Source organism: Corvus hawaiiensis, chromosome 14 (assembly GCF_020740725.1).
Source record: "Corvus hawaiiensis isolate bCorHaw1 chromosome 14, bCorHaw1.pri.cur, whole genome shotgun sequence".
Lineage (NCBI taxonomy): Eukaryota > Metazoa > Chordata > Aves > Passeriformes > Corvidae > Corvus > Corvus hawaiiensis.
Genome location: NC_063226.1, coordinates 6,666,679 through 6,675,562, shown reverse-complemented (window position 1 = coordinate 6,675,562; position 8,884 = coordinate 6,666,679).

The following is an 8,884-nucleotide window of genomic DNA, read 5'->3' as shown; positions in this document are numbered from 1 at the left end:
TTCAGCTGCTAATGCAAACCACAGGTTTCCAAACCCATCATTTGCAGGGAATTTTAGAAGCTATGTTATGAGAAATAAGAATGAAGAAGGAAGTCTTTATTTTATTTTTTCCCCCTTGGCTTGTTAAAAACTAGATAAAAAATGTTTTGGGTCTGCACTGAGACGAAGGAGTGAGTATAAATGTATTCCCTTGCTTCAGGGCAGCAGAACAGGGAAATCGCCCTTTCTGCAGCTCTGCGGCCTGGGCCCAGCCTGCACTTTGGATGCTGGCCCCAAGCAGGGCAGCAGAGAGCTGGGAGCTGGATTTCACACATTCCATAAACAGCAGGCTGCCAAAATTCCTCAAATGTAATGTTTTTTGGGCCAAGTGGAGCATCAGTGTCAGAGGTCTCTCCAGCAGGGGTTGTGAGGAACTCTGGGGGCAGGCTCGGGAGAAGCCTGTGGTGTGAGGGCTGTGTCCTGTGAGAACCTCCCCAAACTGAGAAAACTCAAGGGAAAGCTTTGGACAAAACAGAAACAGATCATTTTGCTAGAACCTTCTGTTGCCGCAAACTGACAAAGCAGTTTATCAGCAAGTTCTGCTTCTAAGCGGGAGTTGGCTCTCCCAGTCACTGTGCATGTGAGGAAGAGAAGGAGAGATCACAGAATCATAGAATATTCTGAGTTGGAAGGGACCCACAAGGATCATAGAGTCCAGCTCTTAGGTGAATGGCCCACACAGGGATTGAACCCTCAAACCCTGCATTACTAGCACCATGCTCTAACCAGCTGAGCTAGTCCAATAACCCTCTGCCATAAACCCAGCCCGCTTTACCCCGCACTGCCACTATGAGTTCAGAACATCATGGAAGAGCTGGTCTTGCCGGTTTTGTATGGGATAAATGTAAGAAGCAGCTAATACTGCTGGTTGTAGTCACTTTAGGTAGTACTTTCTACCTGCAGTTTTAACATTGCTCTTCCTAGACCCCCATTAGCTGTGATGACATTTTAAAAACTTGACCCAGATGATCACCCACCTGTTTGAAGCCTTCTAGGCTATCTCAGGTGACTGCAAAGCAGAGTTACTCGTTACATGGCAGCAGCTGGCTGTTTGCAGCAGGTCTGGGATGGGGTCCCTGTAGTGTCACCCCACTCAGTGATGGGCAGGCAGTTGTGCCCTCAGCCATTGCCACGCTAGCGTGTGGCTCACGCTCCTGCCGACTCCCACTCCGACTGTGCATGGGAGACATGTGAGTCAAAAGCTGTTTGGTTGTGCACAGGGAAATATAAAGTGCTGTCTTTACATTTTTTTCTCAAAACACAAAAGTTAATGTGGAATTAACCCGTGGCACTCCATAAAACAACTGACACAGTAATTGTCAGTGAAAGGGTTTGCTGGGCTCTCAGCTGTAGTGCAGCCTCTAATTCTGAACTAAATTGCTTGGTGATCCAGACTGTCCATGCAGCCTGTTTGCAATTTTGTTGGCACAGCAAATTACAGGAGTGATGGCAAAGTCTGGAGTGATGTGCTCATAGACTGCCTGGGGAGAGAAATTCTTGCACAACAGCTGCTAAAACAAGGGGATCTGCAAGGTAAAATCAGAGAATGGATCTGAGCAGAGGGAAAGCTGCCTCTGGCTTATTCATATATGGAGTCTGGGATATGGGATGTACAAATAAGGCAATGTGCACACACGAGGTACCAGACCTACTGCAGCACTCGTCTTGGAAACAATCAATGAATTCAGTCACGGACTGTTCTGGGATGTGAGAAGAGCAGGACTGGGCATGTGATTGATCAAACAGCTATTGCTGAAATTAGCATTTATGGTGTTAAAAATCAAAGACAGCCTGTCTTGGAAATTTGTTTGTTTGTTAATTTGCTCTTATTTTGGGGAAAGTAAATCGGTTGCTCACCAGGTGCTTTATAAACCTAATGTCTATAAACCTAATGGTGTTCTTGAGAGACAGGCTTCATTCTGCATTCTTTAACTGTGGGAAGGATGGGCAAGTTGAAACAGTCACCTATCTCTGAAGAGACACAGGGAAACAGTAAAGGAGGAGTTCAGTCTGTTGGAAAAGGTGTGGGCCAAGGACTTGCTGTGTAAGAGACAGTTCAATGCGGGCTGTGCATGTCTAATAGGCACAGGAGAGAGAAATACTCTCTTATTCAGTGTCATCAAGCGTAGCAAAGAAATTACATCTTTCTTTGTGTATGTTGATCTGGGAAGCTTTGCAGTTTGTCTCTGTAAGGAGCTGACAGAAAACCCTGCCTATAGGACCTTCCTACTGGATCCTAATTTTTCATATTTAGGGATTATTTTCTTCAAAGGAAAGCTTTCCCTTTTAGAGGCAAGTGAAGAGCAGTCATCTTCTTTGGGTCAGGCTGACTTGCTTTGTGAGAAGCAAACAAGCACAAAGTAAAGCTGAGGATGGTAGTGAGCACACTGTGTCCCTGCCTGGCCATGGGCTCCTGCTGCTGGAGGCTGTGCTGGGATGGCCGTGGCTGTGAGGGATGGGGTTAGGTCGGCAGTGAGACGCTTCTATTCCCCATGTCACTGCCAAATGCAGGAAGGTCCTAAGCCAAACGTAACATGTGGAAGAGGCCACTGGTGTGGGTGCTCTGGTAGCTTCAGTTTCTCCAGGTTTGGTGTTTCTCTCCAGTCCTTTTGAAAACCTCCAGGTCATTGTGCTTTGGAGTCAGTGGGGTGAGGGACATACGGCCAGATTTGGATGGGCTTATCAAAACTGATCCTCTTGTACAAGGCTGAGCATGAGGATTGTGATTAGTCCAATTTGCACACTCTTGTTTTGTTAAATATCAAAAAACCCCAAAGAGTGAGAGCAGTGTGGGTGTGAGGAGGTGGCTGGTCAGCTGGTGAGCACTGCAGTGCTCCGGCAGGGCTGGAAGAACTTGTTAGTACTGCACTGAGCTAAAACAATCTTCAACCTCCTTTCATCAATACTCTGTGAATATACAGTACAACTCAGAAGGTTACAGCTGGCATGTGACCCCAGAAAATGTCCTTTCTGCTTCATTTTCTCAATGCAAAAGAAATAATTTTTCTTGGGAAGAGCTGCTGTTTGATTTATCTGCTCTATGGCCCAAATGTTCGAGATTGTGCTGCTATAAACCTGTGTGCAGATATTCATGGATACATGCACGTATTTGTACCAGCCCAGTGTACAATACCTTATTCCAAGGGCTTTACAACCACATGGGAGGGGCCTCATAGTTTGTAAGCTGTGCAGGAGGGGCCTTGTTGCCTGCTGCCAGCCCTGGAGCTGGCGGCTGGCTCCTGTCCTGCCCCAAGGTCTGGCCACACTCTTACACAGGTAGCTCGTGTAAAGCTGAGCAGTTAAAACTATTTCCTGCTGCTCAAGGCATGTCGTGCCTTTAAGTTGTAATCTCTTGTTTCACAAAAAAAGTAAATGCACGTTTCCTGACTGAAAGATTTTTCTTCAATAAAGCTGAAACAGGCATTCCAGCTTTACTTTCTGAGTATCTGAGGGGATTTATGTCAAAACTACCCCCTTTCTTTCAAAAGGTCTTCACAATGGAAAATAGAAATTATCCTTTCAGTTCACAAAGCTGTTTTGACCAGAATGATTAATTTGATTTTCACAAGGTGTGACTGAAACTATTAAAAAAAAAAAATCAACCTTTTAGGCTGGGACTAGAGCCTACAGTAATTGAAGTTTGAGTTTGTCCCTTTCTCCAGTCATTGGCACAGACCCAAGGCAGCTGCCTGGGAAGTGCCAAAGAATGTCCTTAAGTGAAGCTGCTGCCCAAGTGCACGCTGCCCTCTCCATGTGAGCTCCTCCATCCACCTCTGTTGGAACCCAGAGTTCCAACACACCTCCCTGCCCGTCCTCACTCCCTCTGAAGATCTGTGTCAAAACAGATTGTGGCTCATGATTTTCTCTCTACAGCCTTTAGATATATAGATATATAGTCTGGAAAAACTGGCCAGGATCCCTTGGCATTGCTAATTGCCAGTCTGAGAAGCCCAGTGGGTGAGGAACCACCTCTGGGTGGTGTTGTCATGACTTTTATGCCTTTTTTAGTATTCCAGATGCACAGTTCAGAAATGGATCCTCATGGGTCCTGTTCTGGTCCTCAGTGAGTGGAACCTGTAGACTTATGGCAGAACTGCAGATTTTAGGTGTAAAAATACCAGGTTTCACAGTTGCTTTATGAGGAACCTTCTGGGAAATCGATTGCTAGTGCTGTGGCTGAGTTATATGATTTCCCTTGGGTGAAGCTCTACAAAGATTTGATAAAACTGATTGCAGTGTCTCATTAGCCAGCAAATTCCCCAAAGGCTGATCATCCAGCAGAGCATCAAATTACTGTCTGCAGTGATACAGGATGGGAGACTAGGCCACAGCTTTTCATGCTTTGGGAAACTCAGATAAATCACTGTCAGGGTAAGTCATCATCTTCAGTCATGCTGAGAGCCTGAAGACTGTTGCAAGTGGAGAGGCTGTGGGGAAGGGTCTGGAATCATCAAGGTGAGCCACAGTAACACAGCACTTTAAATGCCCAGGGGCACCACTTAACATAATGGTTGATGCCTGCATGCTGTGACCTCAGGGGCTGTAAGGAAGCAGCTGGCAACTCAAAAGGTTATACAAGGCTTTGGGAATAAATTGCTGCTGCTTCTTTATTTTCTAGGAATTTAAATAGCAATAGGTGACACTGACATTTTACCCCACATTTCAGACAGCATTTTCATTCTTACCCGGGGGACATCAGTATTCCTGAAACACAAACTATATCCTAATTTGGGGGATTTTGAATAGCCAAATGAAATGGAAACAAGATTTTAATTTCTTCTCATTCCAGTTTCCCTAATATTACCTAGTCAAACCAAACACCTCCTCAGACTTTGCCCATATTCAATCAGTAATCATCAAATTCTTGTGTCCTGAGCCACATGGCTCCTGCACTTGATCTGTGACCTCTGACAGCTCTTTAGCTACACAGTCACGCTCTGTTAGGGCTTTCCTGTGAATCCTTTTCCTTAGGCTGCTTTGTGCTGCTTTGTTTTTCTGCGCTTCTATAACCTCACTGCCTCGGTAGTGCTTCATGACAGCGGCTGCTTTATGGGTTCCATCCCTGCCTATCCACCAGGATTTATCCCACTGACCACCTCTCCCAGCTGGTGCTGCTCTACACCTGCCATTGAACAGTTTTTTGAGTCACCTGCAACATCCAGCTTTACTGCTGCTTCTCTCTAAATGGTGAATCTCAGAAAAACAGCAAAATTCGTTTTATAAGTGTGTTGCCATGGCAATGCCACATCTGGGTCTTGTGCCTGTTTGTACCCGGACACCTTCCTGTAACCAAGAGTCTGGAATCAGAGAGCAGATGATGATTTTGATGGAACAGGGCAATAAGTCATAAAGCACTTTCTGAACATGTCCAGCACTTTTCTGGGTCTGTCTCTGGCCTGCTAGCTGACAGTCATGACCCAGCTTTCTGTAGGCTAAAGATACATAAATTACTAAACTGAATGGAGGAGGATCAGTGGTTCCCTGGATATCTTATCTCAAGGTGATGGCAAATAAATGTCACACTGTGGACTGAAAGGGCAACAAACCTTGACTGGATTCATACCTAGCACAACAAATTCCTGACTGCAGGGCATGATCCCACACATGACAGAGCTCAGCTGGGCCTCTCTGAGGTTCTGGTTTGCTTTGTGTGATAAAAAAGAATCTTTCAGCAGGTTGTCTACCTGTTCCATTTGACATTTTGATGCCAAACCTCTGTGAAGACAGAAGTAATTTGTTCTGTTCCTGCTGAGCGAGCCCCTTGCTGGCTCCTGGGTGTGTGTCACAGTGATATTGGCTGTGGCAAACGTGATCAGCTGAAGCTGTGGAGCACAGCGGAGAGACAGAATGTGAGAATTGATTGAGGGAAAGTCTGCAGGGCTTTGGAAGGAAGGAGGGTCGCGAAAGAGCCTCAGTCAGAAATGTGAATTGCAGTTTATGTGCGTGGCTGCTGCCCCGGCAGCATCAACCTCCTCTGTTTATCTGGTGTTTGTGGCTGGTTGCCCCAGCCCAGTGCTGTGGGTTCCAGGCTGGGTCACCACTCCCAGCCCTTACCAATGCACTCTGAAAACACCTATGTTTGTGCTGATGCTCCTCACCAACACCTGAGATGTTTTCAATGCTGTCAGAGCATTTAGCACAGATATTAGCACACCTTCCACATCCTCTGTGTAAGCTCTGGGAATTTGGCTGCACAGAAAACAGGAAAAAAATCATATTGGACAAGATGCTGACTAGTAACAGATGGAGCAAGGTGGTGGCCAGAGATTCAGGGCTGCTTTTGCCTCTACTTGGCTTGCTTTTCTGTGGCAAAAAGACAGAAGTAGTTTCCTTGACTTTTGTTTCACACACATGGGGACCTTTTCTGTGTTCTTGCAAATTTGGCTGGCTGCTTATGCTTACAACTGCTTCGCCCTCCAGCAGCTCCAGCTGCTCAGCACTGGCTCCAGAAGTCCCTGCCCAGCATGGGTCAAAGCAGCACTATGGATCAGGGGACAGAAAGGCATCCTTTGTGTGCAGGGCTGGTTGTTTTGCTTCAGGTTGACTCACACAAATGTTCCAGTGATTCAGAAAGAGGCAATATTTGGTTATGGAGACATTCTGTGCTAGGTCTGAGGTTCAGCAATTCAGGTACTGTTGTTGATAATTGAACCTTTGCAACTAATAGCCACTTCCACTCAGAGTTCTCAAGGTTTTTGAATATTATCCTGTTAAGCTGGCAGCAGAAGAGGTTTGTAAAACTGCCAGGCACAAAACCCTCTGCCCAGCTTGGGAGAAGTTTGGATGTAATCCAGGGCCACTTTGCTTCGGATGGACTATAATTAGAATTTCATAATACCTTCTGGAGGTGAGAGTTATGTGCAAATCAGGTACACAGGCGCATAAAGCCTTTTTGGCCAGTGTTAGAGGTGCTGTTGTTTTGAGTGTATGAAAGGAGACAGCCTGTTCCCAAATAGATTATTTTTGATCTTTCATGGGGCTATGTTCTGGGAAATTTAAGGAAAACACAAACAATACCATTTATTTCAAAGGGATCAGGATTGGAGCTAAAGACAGGACTAGCAGTGTCAACTTCTAAGCTACTTTTATAAAATTAGGTGCATTTCTCTGTGTTTTGGGTCAGTCCTCAGCACCTTTGGAGCTGCTGGGATGTTGGGGTTTTTTTTTCTCCCTTGTTTCTTTTTTTTTTCCTCCTGTATTTCTCCCTTGTTACCCAGTGTACCCATTCCAGAGTGAAGTGTAATGACCCAAACCAAAACACTAAGAAGTGATTGGAAAGAAACATGTCTAAAATAGATTATTTGACTCCTAAATTCCATCTTCCTTCTCTTCCCCCACATCTGATTTCAGGACAGATGCAATTGCAGCCGTGATCTATTGATGACCAGAAGAGAAGATGTAAGCCCTCAGAGAAGCTGCCTGCATTTGATTAATGCCTGAGTCTGTCCAGCCTAAGGAGAAGGTCCTTAATTTAAGTAACCAGCAGCAGAAAATAAAAAAAATGTAGGAATTTGTGTTGAAAACCTCTCACATAGGAAACCTCTCACTGACTTTTGTATTTCTTTTCAAATTCTGACTGTTAGAAAAGAGGTTTTAAACTTTATTTCTTTCTCTTTTTCAGTTATATCCTTTCAGACATTTCTTCCAAGCTGACAGCCCAGATACAATGGCAGTCTTTGGAGGAAAACAGTTATGATGATGACTGCAGCCCTGGTGGCATCATTCCTCCTTGAGATTCACCCGTATTAAAAGAAATGAATGACATTACCCTAAAAAATGTGTTCTGGAAGCAGGTGAGGTCTCATCAGGCTGCTTCATCAAGCAAAGCCTTTAGGGTAGTTTGACTCAGGCACTTTTTTCTTTCCCTAACACGTGCTTCCCTGCACTAAGGAACTCCCATTCTCAGTGATTCAGTCCTTTGGAATGGCTTTATCTTTCAGAACATTGTTTTCTTTTTTTTTACTTCCAGGACAGTGAATGGTTCAGCACTTGCCAGTGGGTCTGGCTGAGCTGTGTTCCTTCTGCTTAACAGGGAACACATGAAGATGTTCTTGTCTCTTGCTTATTTTAGCTGGGTGAGGTTGACTTTTTTTTTTTTTTTACTCACTCTTGTTGCTTATGTTGCAGAGAAATAAAGAAGAACAAAGGCTGTCTCATTACACTTTCACTGCCAAGTAACTCTTCTGGAGTGTGTTTGTGTTTCTGGAATGTGGAATGTTGTGTGCTGGGGAGAAAACAAGACCAAATAATTTCTGGTCTGCTGATCACTGGCAATTTACAGTATGACAAGAACTTTAAAATACCAGTCACTTGGAGTTCAAAAAGTTTCAGGAAAAGTTTTAAAGGAGAAAGCAATTTACTGGGGAAAAGTTTGAGATTGATGGGGTGATGGGGTTGGGACTGCAGAGGTGCCTGGTGTCATCACTGATCCGAGGGTCAGCAGCCACTGGCAGAGCAGTGCTGGGCTTGATGCTGGGGACAGCAGCAGGGAGGACAGGTGCTGGCCATGTGCTCAGGCTGGGCTGCAGGAGGGGTCAGTGCACCCCATTCCGTGGAAGTATCCTGGTGGCCACGGCTCCCAGAGGCCCAGGTGGTGAGGGGGGAGTTCAGGCTGTGGTGTCCCAAGCTGCCCTGGCTGCCCTGAGCATGTGGTGGGCAGAGACCAGGGTTTGACCTGGCTGTTCACTCCTCTGTCTTGAAAATACTTCTATACAGTAATTTTTATAAACCCCCCCTGTAATCATACCTTTGTCAAGTCACCTCATCAAATTACTGGTGGTACTATGAAAAAACTGCAGTCCCCCCATTTCAGCTAGCAGGGGCCTGCCCCAGGGCAGGGTGTAGT